General features: G+C 43.0%; 1 pseudogene; it reads left to right on the forward strand.

The window, feature by feature from the left end:
* The window catches only part of LOC128571156 (ribosome biogenesis protein NSA2 homolog), a 71,309-nt pseudogene extending 55,808 nt beyond the window's left edge, over nucleotides 1-15,501 (forward strand).
* Nucleotides 15,502-23,363: the final 7,862 nt, after the last annotated feature.

The raw sequence follows: 23,363 nt of genomic DNA on the forward strand, positions 1-23,363 counted from the left end.
AGTCCATGTGGTCCTGTCACAGTGAGGAAACTTCTGCTTGGGAGTGCTGCTGACAAGGAAGCTGGTCAGCAGAAAGGAGAATGGAGCAGATGGTGCAATGGGGAAGGGGGGACAAGTGCTCACTGGCTGTACTATGCCGGGCCAGTCAGCCCCGAGTGAGCTCTGTCTGCTCGTTGTCCCCTGAGATGAGGCTGGTGCATGCCCACTGCCCTGGGCAGTGTAAGGGAACACACTGTGTGCTCATCCCAGCTGAGTCAGTAGTTCTCCCACCTCAAGGACTGCCCAGGTAGTGGGGGCAGGTGAGGTGTGCGACCAGGGAGAGGACAGTGGAGGACCTGCCCAAAGCGAGTTTTGGGGGCAGGGCAGCCTACCCTGAGGGAGGCTGTGTGGCCCAGCACTGACCCTTGGAGGGAGGAACTTCTTTCCTTCCCAGCCTCAGGTACTCTGCTTGGGCACAGCTGCAGCCACACCTGGAGACTGCTTTAAGCTAGTGAACTGAGCTATGTGCTCCCAGGACTGATTGCCATGGTTTCTGGGCTCCAATAAACTGTTTTTCAATTGAGTGTTGAGGAGTTAATGAGAGGTCTCACTTCAGACAGTAAACACCCTCCCTGGGTCTCTGTTGTGCAGAAACACACATCATCCCAGCCAGGAGATCACTCAGATGGGAGGGTCAGCATTGCTTATAAGGTCCAGAAATAGTTAAAAACCCAGAGGCCATATCAGTGAAAAGTAACTTGTTTCAGTGACACTTCTGCAAACCACACAATTCCTGTATCTACCTTTAAATTAAAAAACCTGAAACTGAGTAAACACCAGCAAGTGTTAGAAAAAAACCTCCATTCAGTTTGGTTGTGGCTGGTAAAGGGAGAGAAGAGGTAGATGCAGAGGGATGGCCTAGCAGGAGGCAGAGGGGCTGACTTGTGGAGACCCTGCCTGTGAGGCCGCTGCCCTCTGTTGAGGGGACATGGTCCCTGTGGGAAGTGGGGCTAGTGGTGAATCCTGAGGGACACAGGCCTCTTCCTGTTAGGGCCCTGCCTAGGATGCTGCTCCCCTATCTCTGGGGACTGGGACCTTCCCCTCCTGCTTGGCTGTGCCTGTCCCTGCTTGCCCAGCAGCAGCTCCACAAGGCCACTTCTGGATGTCCTGGTTGCTCTGTGCTCCTGAGGAGGGGGAGGGCTAACCTTGGGAGTCACACCTTGGCGATCTGGCCCTGCCCTGTCTCATCTCCCCAGCCATGTGGCCATGAGGGTCTCCTTTCACTGTGCCCCTGCGTCCTGTCTCCCCAGCCTATGCCCCCTTGGCAGGTCCATGTACCACTGTATTTTATTTTTTTGTGGAAAGACACATTATAAGAACAGAAAACAGATCAGTCTGCTGGGTTGAATAAAGGGAGGGGGATTTGCTACCAGGCATCTGAGCTAACTACATATTCAGTGTGGTTCTGATCAGAGGAGCATGATATATGTTGGACAAGGAGGGACTGGACAGCCCAAAGAACCCCCTCAGTTGTGCCAACCAAAAGGGCAGTGGTAACAGTCATAGAGGCAAGAAGACCAAAAGTCACATCTACTGTTGGGATGTGGGATGGCCCTAGAAGGTGAGGTGGACACAGGAATACAAGTAAATTTGGTGGCAGGACACAGTCTTATCAAAAGTTAGGCAGAAAGGAGCTGGCCTGGGTAACTTTGGAAAGCAATGTTTTGACTGGAACTGGAAAGAAAAAACAACTCTGGGCAGTGCCTGTGGCTCAAAGGAGTAGGACGCTGGCCCCATATGCCAGAGGTGGCAGGTTCAAACCCAGCCCTGGCCAAAAACTGCAAAAAACAACAACAACAACAAAACTCTACACAAGCACTCAACTCCAGGTGGTAAATTTATTTTCTGTGGTGGTATGGGTTGGTCATTCTAAAACTCCTTTTATGCATTATAGGATTTCACAACTAAGTCGATGTACTGTAAGGGATGAGAAGAGGTTTCTCCTGTTTGGATCAGAAAGTCCCAGATATGCCAGGTGAGATGGCCGGAATGAACCCCGGGATGTCGATATCATGAGGTACATCGGTACAAATATGTTTGTCTGTCCTGGCTTTGTCCTCTGAGAGGCCTGGAGGCACGTGATGCCCTGGCGGCACTGGGTGAACTCCATGCCCAGATGTCATTTCCATAAAGGGAGCCAGGACTCCTTGGAAAATGGCTCATACTTGGGCTGAGGTAAAGGAAATGCAAGATAAGCCTGGAGCATATTATGGTCCCAGAAAATCAGGAAATGCACACACACACACACACACACACACACACACACGATGTGGGTGTTTAAAAAGAGCAGGAGCCAAATGAAAGCACTTCCAATGGCCACACCCAGAGCAGTTAGAGCACATGAAATTGGATTATTACCCAACTGACAAAATAAGTACCCACGAATTCATACTGATATAAAGAATGATTGAATAAATTGAAACTAGGGGAAGGGACAAGCTTTTCTTACATGTGAATTCCAAACAAGTGTAGAATAAATGGTGAAATAGAAAATCACCATCAGATCCCACAGTGATAATGCTGCAGGCAAGATCCACAGTAGAATGCTGAAATCACTTTGTAACAGTTTAAAGGTGAGGATAGTACAGTCTTGAAGTGTCTCTGCCAAATATTCACCCCTTGTGGTGTTTTCAACAAACGTGCCCAAATCCTTAGATGTTCCTTCTCTTGGAGTTGGAATTCAGACTGGACTTGGTGACTTGCTTCTCCCAGCAGAAAAAGAGAGAGGAAAACAGTCTCTGTACTGTGGGGAAATCTGGCTGACCCCCATGCCCCAGCCCAGTGGTCAAGGTTGAGATGCCCAGTAATGAGGGTTGAGGGGCTGGGCCCTGACAAGACATGAGGAGGAGGGCACTTTGCCTCTGTGGTGCTCTTCCTCAAATCCACAGCCCCAGTCTAGTCTAAGAAAATGTTACAAGGACCCCAGTTGGGGGGCCTCCTGCAAAATGTTCAAGCAGTACTCTGCAAAGGTGCTATGGCTGTAAACTGAGATGAGTCGCAGGTAAAAGACTGGCTCTCAGAGCCGGCTTTCCATTGGTAGGACTGTGCTGGTGTCAGGGCCTTGCAGGCACGTCACCATGTGCTGAAGGGCCCACAGAAACCTATGGGGCTGTCTTCACAACTCTTCTGCATGTCTTCCCCCGCCCCCAAAATAAAAGCCTGCATCACCTCCATGGCTGGAAGGAGAGGCAGGGATAGGGATTCAGCCTGGGAGGAGCTGCGTCTGCTCTGTATCTTTGTACTCAGTGTAGGCTCCCAGTGGGCCCTCCTAGTTAAAGTCCTTGTTGCACCTGCTATCACACAGGGCCGCAGTCTCTCACTGGAATTCTTGGGACCAGATGCATTTTGGAATTCAGAATGTTTCTTAAGTTCGGAGAGGAGAGGGCTGGCTGTTAGGCAGCCTGGATGTGTGCTGCTGCATGTTGGCTATAGAGGGGGCCTGCATCCGTGGGTCAGTTTTTGCTCCCGTCTATTATGCCCTTCTTCAGTATGTACTTTTCAAATCATTCTCAGTAATCCTTACAAGATCCTGCTTTTTCAAGAATTTACCTGAGGCCCAGAAGGGCGTCCTCGGAGCCATCACTGTGGCAGGGTTACCTGGGAATCCATGTGGTGATGTGTTTTTGGTTCTGTTTCAGTCAAACCTCCTAGGTGAAATACTCTTTGATACTAGGAAGTCTTGCAGGAGGTCTGCCCCTTCTGGGGCATTATCAGCAACAGGTGGGAGGACAATTCACACAAAATGAGGGGGCAGCCAGGGTGTTTGGGGGATAGCACTTTCAGCCCCTGAGTCCCCACCTATTCCTGGACAAAGGGGCTGAGGCTCTGTGAGGTTAGATCAAAGTGAACACCAGTGCTGAGTTTCATCCCACATCTGCCTGATGCTTCTCCAGCATTCGCTGCACTGGCCTGGTCAGTTGTGAGGTGGACGGAGCAATGGCTGAGGTGGGGATGCCAAGTTCCCCCAGCTACAAAGGCACTGGGATGGCACAGGAGCCAATCAAAATCCTGAAAGATGTGGTCCCAAATGCCATAACCCAAAATACTGAAATCCCCAAATTACAATTCTGCCAAAACAACTTAAAAATTATTTCAAAGGTATTTATTTAGATTTTTAAAGAGGATTTATTTGAGAAACATACAAAGACACTACAAAACACCTCATAGGCCACTTTACACAGTAAAATGAGCAATAATAATAAACATGTTTGTGCATAAACACTCAGGTATACTAATGATAATCACACGGGACTAACAATTATGAACAGATTAACTGTATTTGTAAAGAAATAGGCAAAAAGGAAATGTGTAAGTGCATATCTTGCTGTTTATGTGATCTCTGCTGTAACTCAGATGTGTGTGTGCTAACTGCAGAGAGAGATGGGCAATACCCAGAGGGGCCACTGTCCTTTCCCTCCTGGATACTAATTTCAGGCACTTTGGCTTTACCATTACTTGCTTGGAGCAGCTCTGAGGCCTGGGACGGCCTTATCCTCTTTGTGGCCAGCTGAGCTGTGGGGTGGGTGAAGAGCCTGCTGGCCACAAAGCCCCATCTGTCTCCCTCGTTCTCACTGCAGTGTTAGACCAGCTGCCCACCTGCTCTTCATTTGCTGCCAGGACTAGACCTATGGCTAGCATGGAGAGCCAGGTGCTCTGTCTCCACAGCCTGCAGGGCTCAACCTTCCCTGGGCTGCCCATAGTGTGGCAGGGCTGGGCTCCCCAAGTCTGGAAACTTACACCTTTCTCATCCCCCTTCCTAAAGGTGGTTTCCTTTGTGTGCTCTCTTTCTGAACGGTTAAACCACACTCCGAATAGAAAACCATTTTGAGAATTGCTGTGTACCTATGTCTGATGAGGTCCCCTTGAGGCCATCTACACTCCCTAGTGGACAGGGGTGTTCAGCCACTGAGCTGTACCCTTATGTGGCCAGTGCAGAGTACAGCCCACCCCTCATCAGTGCGCAAAACATTTTATTTATGTATTTATTCCACAAATACATTTTAGGAGCCTGCCAGAGGACTCCTGACCTTAAAATCTAAGTTGTTCTTTCTTTTTTTTTTTTTTTTCCAGCTTTTGGCCGGGGCTGGGCTTGAACCCGCCACCTCCGGCATATGGGGCTGGCGCCCTACCCCTTTGAGCCACAGGATGAATAATAGATGTACATAGTTTTGCATACATATGACAGTTTGATATACTCATGTAATTTATAAGCATCAAATCAGTGTACTTGGGGTATCCACTACCTTAAATATTTGTCTTTCTTTATGCTAGAACCATTCAAATTCTTCTCTTTTAGCTATCTTGAAATATACAATAGATTAATAGAATATTGTAAACCACAGTCACCCTACTGATCTAGGTCTTCTACCAAACCATATACTCATACCCATTAGTCAACTTCTCTATATTCCTCCCTTCCCAGCCCCTGGGAACCACCAATCTACTCTATCTTCAGGAGATTCTCTATTTTAATCTCCACGTATGAGTGTTTTTCTGTGTTTACCTTATTTCACTTAACATAATGACCTCCACTTCATCCATGTTGCTGCAAATGACAGGATTTCACTCTTTTATATGGATGAATAATACTCCATCATGTATATGATATACATTTTCTTTATCCATTCATATCTTGATGGACACTGAAGTTTATTCTGTATTTTTTGCTTTTGTGAACAGTGCTACAACAGATATGGCAATGCAGATAACCCCTTGATATACTGGTTTCCTTTTTTTTTTATATACACCCAGCAGTAGGATTGCTGGGTCATGTGGTAGTCCTCTTTTCATTCCCACCAACCTTGCATGAGTGTCTTTTTCTTTTCATCCTTATTATTTTCTTTAAAGTCATTTTGGGTGGCGCCTGTGGCTCAAAGGAGTAGGATGCCGACCCCATATACTGGAGGTGGTGGGTTCAAACCCGGCCCTGGCCAAAAAAATTGCAAAAAAAAAAAAAAACAGTCATTTTAACTGGGGTGAGATAGTATCTCATTGGAGCTTTTTCTTTATTTGTTGCACTTTGTCACCCAGGCTAGAATGCAGCAGCATCATCACAGCTCACTGCAACTTCAAGCTCCTGGGCTCAAGCAATCCTCTTGTCTCAGCCTCCCTAGTAGCTGCAGGCACGCATCACCATGTCTGGATATTTTTTAATTTTTTGTAGGGACAAGGTCTTGCTATGTTGCCCAGGCTGGTCTCAAACTCCTGACCTCCAGTGATGCTCCCACCTTGGCCTCCCAAAGTGGTGGATTACAGGCACTGTGCCCAGCTTGTAGTTTTGATTTTAATTCCTCTGATGATTAGTGATGTTAAGCATTTTTTCACATACCTGTTGGTCATTTGTATATTTTCTTTTAATTGAATCATTTGTTTTATTCTTATTGAGTTGTTTGAGCTCATTATATTTTCTGGTTATTAATTCCTTGTCAGATCAGTGGTTTGAAAATATTTTCTCCCATTCTGTGGGCTGTCTCTTCTCTTTGTTGATTGTTTCCTTAGCTGTGCAGAAGCTTTTTACCTTGATGTAATACCATTTGTCTATTTTTGCTTTGTTTGTTTGTGCTTTTGAAGTCCTTCACAAAATATCTTTGTCCAGACCAATGTTCTGCATCATTTTCCCAATGTTTTCTTCTAGTCATTTCATCATTCCAGATATTAAATTTAAATTTTTAATCCATTTTTACCTGTGTGTGGTGAGCGATAGGGGTCTAATTTCATTCTCCTTCTGATGATTATCCAGTTTTTTCCACATCATTTATTGAAAAGACTGTCCTTTCCTCATTGTATGTTCTTGATGCCTTTTTTGAAAATGAGTTGGCTTTAAATGCATGGATTTGTATGTGAATTCTCTATTCTGTTCCATTTGGTCTATGTGTCTGTTTTTATGACGGTACTATGTTGATTTGGTTACTGTAGTTTGTAGTACCTTTAGAAGTCAGGTAGTGTGATGCCCGTAGCTAAGTCATTATTTTTAATGGGAAAATTATAGACGGAACAGTTTTTTGTTACCCTTTTACTTCTATATAACTCAGGGCTGCCCACTATTCAGTTGTTTAGGTCACTAGAATTTGGTATTCATAATCCCAAAAGTACAATTCTTAGCACTTGCTGCTCCTATTTGATACCTTTCCAGGAATTCCAGCTGTCACATGTAGCTTGTGGACATGCAGGGTGCCCATAGTGTCAGGAAGGAGCTTTAACATCAGTAGGTTTGGGGATTTGGTTGGCAACTGCCGCTATTCTTGCTTTGCAAGTATAAAGGTCCTCAGCTGTAGGACCTTTTTTATTTTCCTGCATTGTTAAGAATACATATTTTTATCACTGGTAATTAGGCCTGGAGTTTTTAATAACTAGATTCTATAGGTCCAATATGTATATATATCATTATTGTAAAAGCAGATATATTCATAGTTCACCAAAAATTTGCTTGTAGAATGATTCTTTTTTGTTTGTTTTTTTCTTTTCCTTTTATTTTATTTTTTAATTTCAGGTTAATATGAGATACAAACAACTAGGTTACAATATTTGCATTTGTTAGGTAGAATTCTTCTTGTAGTTGTGTCCTACACCCAAAAGGTGTGCCATATACCCTTACATTGCGCCATTAAGAGGGAGCACACCAATCCCCTCCCCTCCTCCCCTCTCTCCCTCCCTCATTCCCTCTCCCCTTGAATTGAGTTTTTTTCTTATGTGGGTATGTATTACATTGTCTACTGGCTTCATAGTAGTATTGAGTACATTGGATATTTTCTTTGCCATTTTTGTGATACTAAGAAGAATGTGTTTCAACTCCATCCAGGTTAATAAAAAAGATGCAAAATCTTCATCTTTTTATGCCTGAATAGTATTCCATATGTATATGTATATACCGCAGTTTGTTAATCCATTCCTGGATTGATGGGCATTTAGGTCGTTTCCAGATCTTGGTAATTGTAAATTTTTTTCCCTTTTTATTTTATTTCATTTTATATTTTTATTGTTGGGGAATCATTGAGGGTACAAAGAACCAGGTTACGCTGCTTACTTTTGTTAGATAAAGTTTATCTTATAATTGTGTTCCACCCCCCAAGAGATGTGTCACACACCGTGAATCCCCCTTCCCTGTCTCCACTCTCCCCTTCTCCCACCCTCCACCATATACTAACATCAATTATCCTCATATCAGAATTGAGTACATTGGATTCTTGCTTCTCCATTCTTGTGATGCTTTACTAAGAGGAATGTGTTTCAACTCCATCCTGGTTGATATGAAAGATGTAAAGTCACCGTATTTTTTAGTGGCCAAATAGTATTCCATGGTATACATATACCATAGCTTGTTAAACCATTCCTGGATTGGTGGGCATTTAGGTCATTTCCACAATTTGGCAAATGTAAATGGAGCTGCAATAAACAATCTAGTGTAAATGTCCTTATGATGAAATAATTTTTTTTTCTGGATAGATGCCCAGTAATGGGATTGCATGATCAAATGGGAAGTCTAGTTTGAGTTCTTTGAGGATTCTCCATACTTCCTTCCAAAAAGGTTGTATTAGTTTGCAGTCCCACCAGCAGTGTAAAAGTGTTCCCTTATCTCAACGTCCATGCCAACATCTGCAGGCTATGAGACTTTGTGATGTGGGCCATTCTCACTGGGGTTAGATGATATCTCAGGGTGGTTTTGATTTGCATTTCTCTGATAATTAGTGATGAAGAGCATTTTTTAATATGTTTGATAGCCATTTGTCTGTCTTCTTTAGAGAAGGTTCTATTCATCTCACTTGTCCATTGATATAAGGGATTGTTGACACTTTTTTTGTTGCTGAATTTGAGTTGTGTAGATTCTAGTTATCAAGCTTTCGTCTGATTGATAGTATGCAAATATCTTTTCCCATTCTGATGGTTGTCTCTTTGCTTTGGTTATTGTCTCCTTAGCTGTACAGAAGCTATTCAGTTTAATTAAGTTCCACTTATTTATTTTTGTTGTTGCAATTGCCACTGGAGTCTTCTTCATTAAGTCTTCCCCTAGGCTGATACCTTCAAGTGTTTTCCCTATACTTTCTTCGAGGGCTTTTATTGTTTCCTGCCTTAGATTTAGATCTTTTATCCATCTCGAATCTCAAGGTTTTCTATTTGGTACAAGATGTCAGTGTCTATTTTTGTGCCAATACCATGCTATGGTATTGATTACCATGGCCTTGTAGTATAGCCTAAAGTCTGTATGCTCCCAGCCTTGTTTTTATTACTAAGAATTGCCTTAGGTGTATGGGTTTTTTTTTTTTTTTCTGCTTACATACGAAATGAAGAACTATTTTTTTCCAGTTCATCAAAGTCTGCTGTTGGTATTTCAATGGGTATTGCATTGAATCTGTAGATTGCTTTGGGTAGTGTAGACATTTTAATAATGTTGATTCTTTCCAACCAAGAGCTTGGTATGTTCTTCCATTTGTTAATATTTTCTGCTGTTTCTTTTCTTAGAGTTTCATAATCCTCTTTGTAGAGGTTCTTCATCTCTTCTGTTAGGTATATTCCTAGGTATTTCATTTTCTTTGAAGCTACTGTGAAGGGAATTGTGTCCTTGATTAACTTCTCAATTTAGCTGTTATTGACATATATAAAGGCTAGTAATTTGTGGACACTGATTTTTTTACCCTGAGACATTACTGTATTTCTTAATCACTTCGAGGAGTCTCATGGGGTTCTCTAAGTATGAGATTATATCATTGGCAAAGAATAAGAGTTTGTCCTTCTCTGGCTCCATGTGGATGCCCTTTATATCCTTCTCTTGCCTGACTGCATTGGCTAGAACTTCCGGAACTATGTTGAATAGTAATGGTGATAGATGGCATCCTTGTCTGGTTCTAGTTCTAAGTGGAAAAGCTTTCAGTTTTACTACATTCAGTATGATATTAGCTGTGGGTTTGTCATAAATGGCTTCAATTGGTTTAAGAAATAGGCCACCTTGCAAGAGGGACTTTACCTAACAATTGCAATCAGTGTAACCTGGCTTATTGTACCCTCAATGAATCCCCAACAATAAAAAAATAAATAAATAAATAAATAGGCCACCTATGCATATTTTCCTAAGTGTTCTTGTTAGAAAAGGATGCTGAATTTTATCAAATGATTTGTTTTCTGCATCTATTGAGGGGATCATATAGTCTTTGTTTGCTTCTATTGATACAGTGAATTACATTTATGGATTTGCATATGTTAAATCAGCCTTGCATCACTGGCATGAAGCCTACTTGATCGTCATGTACAATTTTTTTAAATGTGTAGTGGGTATCTATTAGCTAAGGTTTTATTGAGTATTTTTGAATCAATATTCATTGGTGAAATTGGTCTGTAGTTCTCCTTTTTAGTGGAGTCCTTTCCTGGTTTTGGTATCAGGGTGATGTTCGCTTCATAGAATGTGTTGGTGAAAATTTATTTCTTCTCAATGTTTTGGAATAAGTTCTGCAGTATAGGTACAAGCTCTTCTTTGATGGTTTGATAGAATTCTGGTGTGAAGCCATCTTGTCCAGGCTTTTTTTTTTTGTTTTTGTTGTTGGGAGATTTTTTATTCTTTCTTTAATCTTAATGCTTGATATTTGTCTGTTCAAGAAATCTATTTCTTCTTGGTTAAGTCTAGAGAGAGGGTATGATTCCAGGTATTTGTCAATTTCCTCCATATTGTCAAATTTCTGGGCATAGAGTTTCTCATAGTATTCAGAGATAATCTCATGTATCTCTGTGGTATCTGTTGTTATTTTCCTTTCTTTGTTTCCAATTAAGGTTATTAGAGATTTTATTTTTCTATTTCTAGTTAATCTGGCCAAAGGTTTACTAATTTTATGTTTTCAAAGAACCAACCTTTTTTTTGGGGGGGGGACAGAGTCTCACTATGTTGCCCTCAGTAGAGTGCTGTGGTGTCACAGCTCATAGCAAACTCAAACTCTTGGGCTTAAGCAATTCTCTTGCCTCAGCCTCCCAAGTAGCTGGGACTACAGGTGCCCACCACAATGCTTGACTATTGTGTTGTTGTCGTTGTAGTTGTCATTGTTGTTTAGCATGGCTGGGCCAGATTTGAACCCATCAGCCCTGGTGTATGTGGCCAGTGCCATAACCACTGAGCTATCGGCACTGAGCCAGATCAACTTTTGTTTAATTAATTTTCTGACTATTTCTTTTGTTTTCAATTTCATTTATTTCTGATTTAATTTTGGTTATTTCTTTTCTTCTGTTAGCTTTGGGTTTGTATTTCTCTTCCTTTTTCATTTCCTTAACATGGTTCATTAGGTTGTTGATGTACTCTCTTTCAGTTTTTTGCATGTAGGCATCTAATGTAATAAATTTCCCTCCTAAGACTGCTTTTGCAGTATCCCACATGTTTTGGTAGCTTGTAGCTTCATTGTTGTTATGTTTGAGGAATTTAATAATTTCCACCTTCTCTTTCTTGACCAATTGTCATTCAGCACAAGGTTGTTTAATTTCTTTTCTTTTTTTTTTTTTTTTGTAGAGACAGAGTCTCACTGTACCGCCCTCAGGTAGAGTGCCGTGGCGTCACACGGCTCACAGCAACCTCTTAACTCTTGGGCTTACGCGATTCTCTTGCCTCAGCCTCCCGAGCAGCTGGGACTACAGGCGCCCGCCACAACGCCCGGCTATTTTTTGGTTGCAGTTTGGCCGGGGCTGGGTTTGAAGCCGCCACCCTCGGCATATGGGGCTGGCGCCCTACTCACTGAGCCACAGGCGCCGCCCAAGGTTGTTTAATTTCTATGCCTTTATGTGGGGATGAAAATTTTTGTTGGAGTTGACTTCTACTTTACGCATTGTGGTCAGAAAAGATATAAGGTATAATTTCAATTCTTTTGATTTTGTTGAGAGTTGAATGATCTGTTCTGGAATATGTTCTGTGGGCTGATGAGAAGAACGAATATTCCTTAGCTTTGGGATGGTGTGTTCTGTATATGTCTACTAAGCCTAGTTGTTCCAGGGTTGCATTTAAGTCACTTGCATCTCTGTTTGGTTTCTGTTTAGAGGATATGTACAACTCTGTCAGAGGGGTGTTAAAGTCCCTAGGTATTATGGTGTTACAGGATTTTATATTGCTTAGAGCGATTAAGGTCTCTTTCATAAATCTGGGAGCATTTAAATTGGATGCATAAATATTTAGAATTGAAATGTCCTTTGTTGTATTGGTCCCTTGACTAGTATGAAGTGACCATCTTTGTCTTTCTTAACTTTAGTTGTTTTAAATCCACTTATATCTGAAAATGAGATTGTGAACCCTGATTTCCATTTGCCTGAAATATCATTTTCCAATGCTTCACCCTAACTCTTTTGTCCTTCAAAGTTAGATGTGTTTCCTAAAGACTGGATATAGATGGCTTGTATTTTTTTTTTATCCAGTTGGTCAACCTGTGCCTCTTCTATGGGGAATTCAAGCTATTTCTGTTGCTTTTTTTGTTATCCTTTGCGCCATTGTGAAAGCCAGGCATTGTCCTTTAGTTTCTGAGTGTTTTACTTTGCTGGTGGTCCATGGTGATGATCAGTGTGGGAAATAGGTCTAAGTTTTCCTGTAGAGCTGGTCTTGTTGTCATGAATTTCCTCAATATTTGCCTATAAGTAAAAGATTTGATTTCTTTTTTTTTTTTTTTTTTTTTTGTGGTTTTTGGCCGGGAGTGGGTTTGAACCCACCACCTCTGGCATATGGGACCGGCGCCCTACTCCTTGAGCCATAGGTGCCGCCCAAGATTTGATTTCTTCATCAATTTTGAGTCTTAGTTTAGCAGGATATAGAATTCTAGGCTGATAATTGTTTTATTTAAGAAGGTTAAAATTAGATGACCTCTCTCTCCTGGCTTGGAAAATTTTAGCTGAAAAGTCCACTGTCACCCTGATGGGTCTGCCCCTGTAGGTCAGTTGGTGCTTATTCCTGGCTGCTTACAGAATTTTCTCTTAATTCTTGGAGAGGTTCATTATAATGTGTCTTGGAGATGCTCTGTTTGTGTTGAGATGACCTGGGATTTGATATCCCTCTAAAAGGAGTGTTCTGGAATCTTTAGTGGTATTTGGGAAATTTTCATTTATGATATCCTGTAGTAGGGCTTCCATTCCTTTAGGACATTCTTCTTGCCCTTCAGGGATCCCTATAATTTGGGGAGTCCTATCATTCTCTGATTGAATGCTGTGCTTTCTCACTCTTCTCTTCTGCCTGACTTAAGTTAACTGCCTGACTTAACTCAAAAGTTTTATCCTCTAACTCTGAAATTCTTTCTTCTCCATGGTCTGATCTGTTATTGATACTTTCTACTACATCTATAAGTTCCCTGATTGACTCCTTCAATTCCTTAAGCTCCCCTGTATCCTTTCTATAGTCTTCGTATCTTTCATCCAATTTTTTTTCGTTTTGGATTTCCTTTTGATTATTTTCCACTTTCTCATCAATTCCCTTTATTATTTTTGCCTTTCATATTTTAAATTCCCCCTCTGTTATTTCCATTATTTATAGGTGGAATCCTCTGTGATAGCCATGACATGATCCCTTGGGGATTGCTCTGTTCTGGTTTTTCATGTTGCCAGAATTTTTTGTTGGTTCCTTCTCATGTGTGCTTTTTCCCTTTTCACTCCTCCCCCTACTTTTTCCTCTCACTACCTCTTTCACTTTAAATTACCTTGTCTCTGGAGTGGGAAGGGAGGGGAGGGGGGAGGTTTCATGAGGGAGGGTAAATGGTGGGACCAAACCTATGGAGCATATTATAAGGGTTCAAGTCAAATCTATCAAGTATAGAACATAAATGTCTTAACACAATAATCAAGTAAATGAGGTGAAAGCTATATTAATTAGTTTGATGTAAGCACTCCAAATCGTATTAAAAAAACACATTGTACAAAAAAAAAAACACATTGTACCCCACATATGCATAAATGTACTCATGATCTATGTGTATGTGACTTAATAAAAAAAAAAAATTACCTTGTCTCTGAGCTTAGGTGTTGAAGTGGCCTTTTGGTATAAGGCCAAAAGAAAGAGAAGGGTAAAGAGTGAGAAGAGAGGAAGGAAAGAAAAAGATAAAGAAGAAAAAGGAGGAGTGAAAGGAAAGAATTGAAGAAAAGTAGTGAAGGACAGAAAGAGAGAAAGAGAGAGAAGAAGTGGTGATGTTTGGCAGCGCTTTGGCCCACACTCACAACTCTGGAACTTTGGGGGGCCTGGCTGGGTGTGTCCTTTGAGGTCAGGAGCTCCTTACCAGAGCAGCAAAAGCAAGACTCCATCTCTACCATTTCTTGAAAAAAATCAGCAGTATGTCACAGTGGAGACCTAGCAATACCATTTTTTCAAAGACCAGAGCTAGAAAGACACCCTAGATCCTGAGTTTATAGCGTAATTGAGCCAGACCAATACTATGACCCTCCAGCCAGATCAATGTCATGATCCCCCAGCCCTCAGAGAAAAGGATAAAAAAATAAAGAAAATTAAAAATGCAATTATATAAAATAAAGAAAAAGGGGGCATCTTAGTTGTTGTATGAGAAAATTATGTGAGAAAGATGAGAAAAGTAGAAAAATCTCTACCAAAAGAGAGGAAGAAATAAAAAAGAGAAAGAAAGAAAGGGAAAGAGTGACCTTTTCCTGCCACAGCTGGCCTGTGCAGAGTTCGCTTGTACATCTATGAGACCCAAGGATTGAGAGCTTCTTTGTAGCCCAGAGGCTGAAACCAGTGGCTGTGCAGCCATCATTATACCACAAAATGATTATATTAAATTACACCACAATTGCTATGGATATTGTTTGGATTACCATGAGAAAAAGAGAAAAAAGGAAAGTCAAGAGGCTCATGAATGGTCAAAGAAGGAAAAGAAGATGATTGGTCTGAAGGCTAAGCTCTATCATAAACAGTGCCATGCTAAGAAAATATAAATGAAAAAGACTATCAAGATGCATGAAAAGAGAAACACCAAAGAAAAGAATGATAAAAAGACTGCACAGGGAGAAGTACCTACCTATATGTTGGACAGAGAGGAACAGTCCCGAGCCAAAGTACTCTCCAATATGATTAAACAAAAACGAAAAGAGAAAGTGGGAAAATGGGAAGTCCCTCTGTCCAAAGTTCATGCCCAGGGAGAAACAGAAGTATTAAAAGTTATTCAACAGGAAAGGGAAAGAAGAAGGCATGGAAGAGGATGGTTACTAAAGTCTGCTTTGTTGGAGATGGCTTTACTAGAAAACCACCTAAATATGAAAGATTCAATAGGCCAATGGGCTTGCGTTTCAAGAAGGCCCATGTAAGACATCCTGAACTGAAAGCCACCTTTTGCCTGCCAGTACTTGGTGTAAAGAAGAATCCCTCAAACCCATTATATTCAACTTTGGGTGTTATTACCAAAGGGACCATCATTGAGGTCAATGTGAGTGACCTGGGCCTTGTGACACAAGGGGGCAAGGTCATTTGAAGGAAACATGTCCAGGTTACCAACAATCCTGAAAATGATGGATACATAAATGCAGTCTTATTGGTTTGATAACTATTTCATACAAGTAACTTCTTGTTGAAGATTACAAACCAATTGAGAAAACCAGTATTAGTATGAGGCTTCTGAATGCTACCAAACATCCTTACATGTCTGAAATCATTAAGAGAAATATTTATTAAATTGTACAAAACATTAAAAAAAGAATAAAAGGGGCTGTAAAACTGTAACAAAAATGGAGGCGCCCTGCTACTGAAGAAAGAAAAAATAAAAATACAACCAAACCAAATCAACAAACAAAAAAATACATAAGGAAAAACATTGAGAAAAGAAACAAAAAAAGAGGGCGATGCCTGTGGCTCAGTGAGTAGGGCGCCGGCCCCATATGCCGAGGGTGGCGGGTTCAAACCCAGCCCCGGCCAAACTGCAACAAAAAAATAGACAGGCGTTGTGGCGGGCGCCTGTAGTCCCAGCTGCTCGGGAGGCTGAGGCAGAAGAATCGCCTAAGCCCAAGAGTTAGAGGTTGCTGTGAGCCGTGTGACGCTATGGCACTCTACCCAAGGGTGGTACAGTGAGACTCTGCCTCTACAAAAAAAAAAAAAAAAAAGAAACAAAAAAAGAACGTGTGTGTGTGTGTGTGTGTGTGTGTGTATACACATATACATATATATAATATATTGTCTGGACACCAGGTGGTGCAGTGGTGTTAGGACATGGAAAACACCCAAGCTGATTTTGCCATATACGATGGAAGCTGGAAGCCACTATCTAATTGCCGAGACGATCCTGACTTATCCTGTCTTCCTGACTTATTTGTCCTCAATCGGGGCCTGGTTGCTTCATCAGCATTTAGTCCCTGTGGGACTGGGATCCTGAAGTTATTGCCAGATTTCTTAGGGGACACATCTTGACCTTCCAAACAGTGCTCCCTGACAATAAAGTGGCCTTCCTGGAGGTGCAGGGACCATTCACCTTGCCTCAAGGATGGCTGCCTGAGCTCAGCAGGCATGCCAAAGATGGTGTGCACTAGAACGCTGTGCATTGTTCCTCCCATGGCTTCCCAATGTCTGTGACCTGCTAGTAGCCAAGCCGATGGGGGTTCCACTCCGTCTGGTATTCAGTCCTGTCCGTTGGATGCTGTTTGAGTTTACTTGCTTGCTTAAGCCCAAGGCAGCTGCAGCAAATAGCCCAGTCCAAAAACAAACAAAGAAAAAAATGTGGGACAGGCCTTTCCTCTCTCTAGTCCTCCATGGGAGGGCTGGGCAGCCTCTGCCCTTACCCAGGCATTTGCTTCTTTGCTGGTCTTCCTCAGCTCCATATCTCCTCATTGGCTTCTGAGTCCCCTACTTTCACTGTGCCCCCAGAGTGATGTTTCAGGGGAGGATACCCCAGCCAGAGGTGGCTGAAGTCCTCTCTCCCTGTCTCACCATGAGTGGTTGGTAAGGAGATGTTTCTCTTCCACCATCTTCCCAGGGTCTTCCCAGACCCTGTAGAACAATTTTCAATGATTGTGTCTTCATTCTTTTTCCACTGGGAGAGCAGGTTAGCTGGGAGGGCCCATGTGTCACACACCCTTGTTCTGCCCAGACAATTCTCCAGGAAGTGCTGAGATTAGAGGCCTGGCAATGCCTGTGTGAAGATAGTCTCAGGAGGAGCAGGGTGTTGTGCCCTAGCACTCCTCCATTTCCAAGAATTCCTTGGCCTTCAACCTAATTCTTCCTGGCCCACAGGCCTCATACCAAGAGGTTATATTCGCACATTTGCCTAAATTTCAAAAAACACCCTGGTGTTTAAGGTGTTTGGCTGCTGCCCCAAGAAGTCTGTCAGCCAAAGTCCAGGCATGTGTCTATGGCATGTGTACTGCTGCTGTGATGTTGATGGTGTCTGTCCAGGGGTCACTGGTTGCCTCGAGGTTCATTCATGCATTTGTGGCTCTCTCTGAGCCAGACATGGCTAGAGCTGAAGTCACAGAGATGCAGGCACTCTAGTGTCAGACAGCACCCGCAGACAGGACAGCAAGGTGAGACATCTGAGCACTCAAGTCATGCCACACACCTTTGAGCCTAATGAGCAATCTCTCTCACATGCTTGTTAAGGATAATTCCTCACCAGATACATGTTCAAAACAGCAAGAAAGACTATTTCAGGCTCAGCGCCTATGGCTCAAAAGTGGTTAAGGCACCAGCCACATACACCTGAGCTGGTGCGTTTGAATCCAGCCCAGGCCCACCAGACAACAATGATGGCTGCAACCAAAAAATAGCCGGGTGTTGTGGTGGGCACCTGTAGTCCCAGCTACTTGGGAGGTGGAGGAAGGAGAATCACTTGAGCCCAGGATTTGAAGGTTGCTGTGAGCTGTGATGCCACAGCACTCTACCCAGGGCGACAGCTTGAGGCTCTGTCTCAAAAAACAAAGCAAAACAAAACAAAAAAACCTATTTCAATAGGGAAGAAGGATTAAGGAAGTAGCAGGATTCTTTGCTAAAACTGGGCTTGGCAGGCTGAGGTAGAAGCCAAGTTGAGAAAAAGACCCAAAGGGGCCTATGTGGAGTTTGGTCATTCTTGCAATGATTCATTTTAATAGGTGATTAGGGGGTTCAGAGAGGTCAAGAACTTGTCAAAAAGAGAAATGCTGTACACATGGCTGGGGTCTCAGGGGTCTAAAGCTGGTACCAGTAGTGACTTAAACTTAGACATAATTTAGAGTTGTGTCTCCTCCTGTGTATACTCTTAGTCTCTAAATCCCCCTCTCAATCCCTGTCTCTCTCCTTCCTGGTGTTAGTGCCTCCCTCTCACTGTTTTTGGAGATGTGAGCTGCTCCATCTTCCTGCCTACATCAGCGCCATCTGACCCCAGATCCTTCCCACCACATAAGTCCAACTCAAGTCCTGGTCTCCTCAGTTGTACCGCATTGTAGAACAAACGTATGTTCTGTGTGGGGTTTTTTTTGTTTTTTTTTTAGAGGATATGAGCACAATATTTTCCATAGGCGCCGCCCTATTTTACTTCCTTCTTAAATAAAGAATAATCCAAATGACCAAATTGATTGGCTCATCAGGCTTGTGCCATGCTGAGCCCTCTCCACAGGTAGCCTCAGAAAAAGTGGGTAAGGAGGGCACTGCCTCTTTGCTGGGGACTGGGGAGCTGCTACTTACCCCACCAGGCTGTCTCTGATGTCTTAGACAGTCTCTCAGATGACAGGTAGGGGAAAGCTTCCAGAGACCACACCTGAGACTATCTCCCCTCAGCACAGGGAAAACCCTGATTAATGGCCAACGAATTTCTCCTCAAGGCTCAGAAGGTGAAACTGTCTTCCCAGAACCAGGCCAGTTTTTCCTGCCTGTCTGGTTTGCGCAGCCAGGGGAGGCAACCAGAAACCCACAGGTAGTGTGGGGGTAGGGGTGCATGGTGTGGTGGTGATAATAAGTGAAGGGGGGATGGAGAGAAGGAGGAGAGAAATCAGATACTCCAGGTTTCCCAGGCTTCTGCTTTGAAGGGGTTCTGTCTTCCTGCACCATTCTGGGAGACTGGTGGCCACCACCACTGCCTGGGCATGGGGGATAGAGATCATGGACTATAGCTCTGGCCCTTGTAGTTGGGCAGCCTAGCACTAGCATCTAGGTGCATCCTCACTTTCTCCTGTAGTTACAGGACCCTCTTCTTTTTCTCCTCCAGCTCATGAAACTCCTTTTCAGTCTCCAATGCTGCTGGTGACTGCTCTTCAACTTTGAGTGTCGGGGAGCCCTGAGCTCACCTCCTGTGTGATAGCCCCTCCACCGATACCATCCCTACACTGGTGCCGCACCCCCGGCATCAAGCCGTGGCGGGATGGCTCTGTCCGCGTTGTAAAAACTGTGGTAAGGCGGTGGGTGCTCCTCGGAGCGTTGCCCCCAGTCCCCCTGGTTTGCGACAGCAGCGCATAAGTTGCCTAGCATGCCTTTTAGTGAACGTAGGAAGTCATGAGGTGCGGCATAAAGGCCTGAGTAACCTTTACCCTGAAACCTGTTTGAAACTTGTTTGTTGAGTTGAATGGTTAATTGTTGCTTGAATGTCCTCAGAAACTAAGAATAAACATAATGACTTACTAATCCATGACTTCATCTATACAATGGAGACTAAAAAGTCTCCAAGGGAACACGTTCCCACCATAAAGGTCAGTTAATTGAAACAATGTATCAAGAGAATGCAGGGATGATAAGTTAAGATGTTCCTACCAGATACCCGCTCCCTCCGGTCTCTTATCTCTACCTTATGTCCCTTTGAAACTGTTTCTTTGAAATAAGTTTTCTATGAAATTGCTTTCTCTATAATTTTGTCACTATACACTTAAAACATATACATAATTCACTATCAATTCACTAACAACATAAAAATCATAATCAAATATAAAAATATAAAAATACAAAATGTGAACAAAGCAGTTTTACAAAGAAAGAAGGTTTAAACATAGATAAAGAAAAGTAGAAGAGTAACTGCTGATAAGCAGCAGTCCTTTGTTCCCCCTTACGGGCAGAAGCATTGTGTAAAAAAAGACGGTTGACTACTCACATCTACAAAACTTGATAAAAACTTTGTAAGCATCAGCAGGTCATAAAAATATCTTTTGTAGTCTGTAACTCATTGTCAAAAATGTATAAATACCATGCCTAAAATTCAGTAAAGTACAACTGCTTTCTTCATCATCCTTGGTGTGTAGCAGTTTGTCATTTTCCTGCGTCGCCCTTTCAATCAACCTGAGCCGTTCTTGCCCTAAAAGCCCTCGGACTGAGACTCATTCGACTGGCGGTCCGCGGCAGCTGGCGCCTCGAACAGGGACCTGAAGGACAGGTGATCTTTCTTTTTCTTTCTTTCCTCTCTTTTTCAGATTGAAGGCGACTCTCACCAGGGAGCTGCAGTCCCGCCGGTAAAGGCTGACCGGTTAAGTGTGAGTAATCCGCAGGACAACATGGGGCATACATTGGGTAAGGAAGAACACATGCTCAGTGTCATGATACAGCGTTTATTAGAAAAAAATGGTTTTCATGTGTCTCTCAAACGGTTGGAGGAGCTTATACATTTCATAAAGTTGGTAAGTCCTTGGTTTCTGGAGGAAGGCTCTCTATCTCTCTCCGATTGGAAGAGAGTGGGACGCGAGATGCGGAAATACATGCAAGAACATGGGGAGAAGGTCTTGCCCCCTCAGGCTTTTCCTTTATGGTTACAAGTTAGAGAACTTTTGGCTGACAATACCTTTTTAGAAGCATTTATAAGAGAAACTGACTCGGAGGCTGGTGATCCTGAAACTAAGGTGGCCCCTATTTGTGATGAGGTTCCCCCCGAGGTTCTTAAAGATCCTGAACCGGTACCAAACACTGAGAGCGTTGTCCCCTCAGCTCCAACGCTCAAAGACATTTTACCGCCACTCCCACCGGTTGATAATTCCTCAGACAGTGACGAGTGGGATGTGATCGATGAACTTACTAAATCAGATGAGAGGGACGGAATGAATGATTTTATTCACCCCCGCCGAGCTTATCCGGCAGTTCGCGTCCCAAAGGTCGCATCTAAGACATCCTCACGAGCCCCGCTTCCCCGTGTGCCTCCTTGTCTCCCTCCACCGCCCGCGGGGTTTCAGGCGGCGGTGCGAGAAGCCCGTCAGCAGGGAGATTTTACATTTGCTTTCCCGGTGCGCTTTCCCACTGAGGAAAGGGCACCACCCACCTGGGAACCTCTGTCGTTAAAGACGCTTAAAGAACTGCAACAGGCTGTCCGTACATCGGGAGCTTCTGCCCCTTATACTTTACAAATTGTGGAATCAATTAGCAGTCAATGGCTTACCCCGTATGATTGGCAACAAACGGCCAAAGCCACGCTTTCCCCAGGTGATTATATTTTATGGAGAACAGAGTATGAAGATAGATGTAGAGAAAGTATTAATCAGCATGTGGGAAGAAAAGCGCAGCCCACACTATCCATGCTTCTAGGAACAGAAGAATTTGCCTCTTTTGAAAATCAAATTAAACTACCCCGACAAATTTTGGAAATAGTCAGCCATAACGCAGTCTCCGCTTGGCGAAAAATACCTCCTCCGGGAACCAAGGGCACAACTTTAGCAGGCATAAAACAGGATATGGAAGAGTCCTATCCTGCCTTTATTTCTCGCCTGGAAGAAGCTATTAATAGAATGCTTCCACCATCAGAGGGAACAGAATTATTACTCAAGCAATTGGCTTGGGAAAATGCAAATACGCTGTGTCAGGACTTAATACGTCCACTCAGGAAAACAGGTACTTTACAAGATTATATTAAAGCATGCATGGATGCCTCACCAGCAATTGTCCAGGGAATGGCGTTTGCTGCAGCTATGCGGGGTCAAAAATTTAGTTCATATGTCAAAGGTGCTTTTGATAGAGACCCCAATAATACATGTTTTGGGTGTAACCCCCCACATGATTTACCCACTTGTTATAATTGTGGGAAGCCAGGTCATATACAGAAGGATTGTAAGAAATCCACCGGTGCTAATAATAATAATAATAAGTCCCGTGGACTACCCCCGGGACCATGCCCTCGTTGTAAGAAGGGCAGGCACTGGAGAAATGAATGTAAATCTAAATTTCATAAGGATGGAACCCCCTTGTCAGACAAGGGTGCTAACTTTATTGATACCAATCAGACAAAAAACTAGATAAGGGGCGTTCTCCTAGCCCCGACTCCAAGGGAGAGACTCCTGCCTCTACCGCAGTACGGCCTAAGTTAGAACCCACATCTACTATTAATTGTATACCACCTGAATGGACAATTCATGATCTCCCACGTGGGACTCCTGGCAGCGCAGGCTTAGACCTTGCCAGTTCTAAAGATGTAATCATATCCAAACATGATGGTGTTGTATTAGTTCCCACAGGAATAAAAGGAAAGTTATTACCAGGTACTGTTGGTGTTATATTGGGACGCAGTTCCAATTACACTAAACATTTTGAAGTTGTTCCAGGAGTAATTGATTCTGACACTGAAAATACAATTAAAGTCATGGTAAAGTCTTTAGTAGAAACTACACAAATTCATAAGGGACAAAGAATTGCTCAGTTATTGTTGTTGCCATATATACCGCTCCCCACCTGGCACTTACATGATGCCAGGGGAGAGGGTCAATTTGGATTTACTGATCAGGATTGTGTGGCTCTTATACATGATTTATATGATAGACCAATGTTAAAAATGAAAATAGAAGGCAGGCCCATTAAGGGCCTAATGGACACAGGCGCTGACGTAACCTGCATTGCTGCCTCCGACTGGCCGAGATCCTGGCCGGTTCATCGAACTGGGTCTTCTTTAGTTGGTCTCGGTTCTGTTTCTGGTGTCATGCGTAGTACATCTCATTTGTTATGTGAATATAAGGACAAGAAAATTTACTTTCAACCTTATGTGTTACCCTCTCTACCCTATACTTTGTGGGGACGAGATCTTTTACATGTTCTAGATATGAAACTAGTTACAGGAGATCAGCTGAACGATCAGTGTTTTTCATAGGGGCCACTGCAGAAAACTATGCCTGTAAGATAAAATGGTTAACAGATGTTCCTGTGTGGGTTAGTCAGTGGCCCCTAACAACAGAAAAGTTACAGGCATTACAAATTTTAGTACAAGAGCAATTAGATAAGGGTCATTTAGAGGAATCCACTAGCCCGTGGAACACTCCTGTGTTTGTCATTAAGAAAAAATCTGGCAAATGGAGACTTTTACAAGATTTAAGAGCAGTAAATGCCATTATGGAAGACATGGGCTCCCTTCAACCTGGGCTGCCGTCTCCTGTAGCAGTACCAGAACAATGGTCACTTATAATTATAGATCTACAAGACTGCTTTTTTACTATTAATTTACATCCTGAGGATTGTCCTCGTTTTGCTTTCA

Source organism: Nycticebus coucang, chromosome 18 (genome assembly GCF_027406575.1).
Source record: "Nycticebus coucang isolate mNycCou1 chromosome 18, mNycCou1.pri, whole genome shotgun sequence".
Classification (NCBI taxonomy): Eukaryota; Metazoa; Chordata; class Mammalia; order Primates; family Lorisidae; genus Nycticebus; species Nycticebus coucang.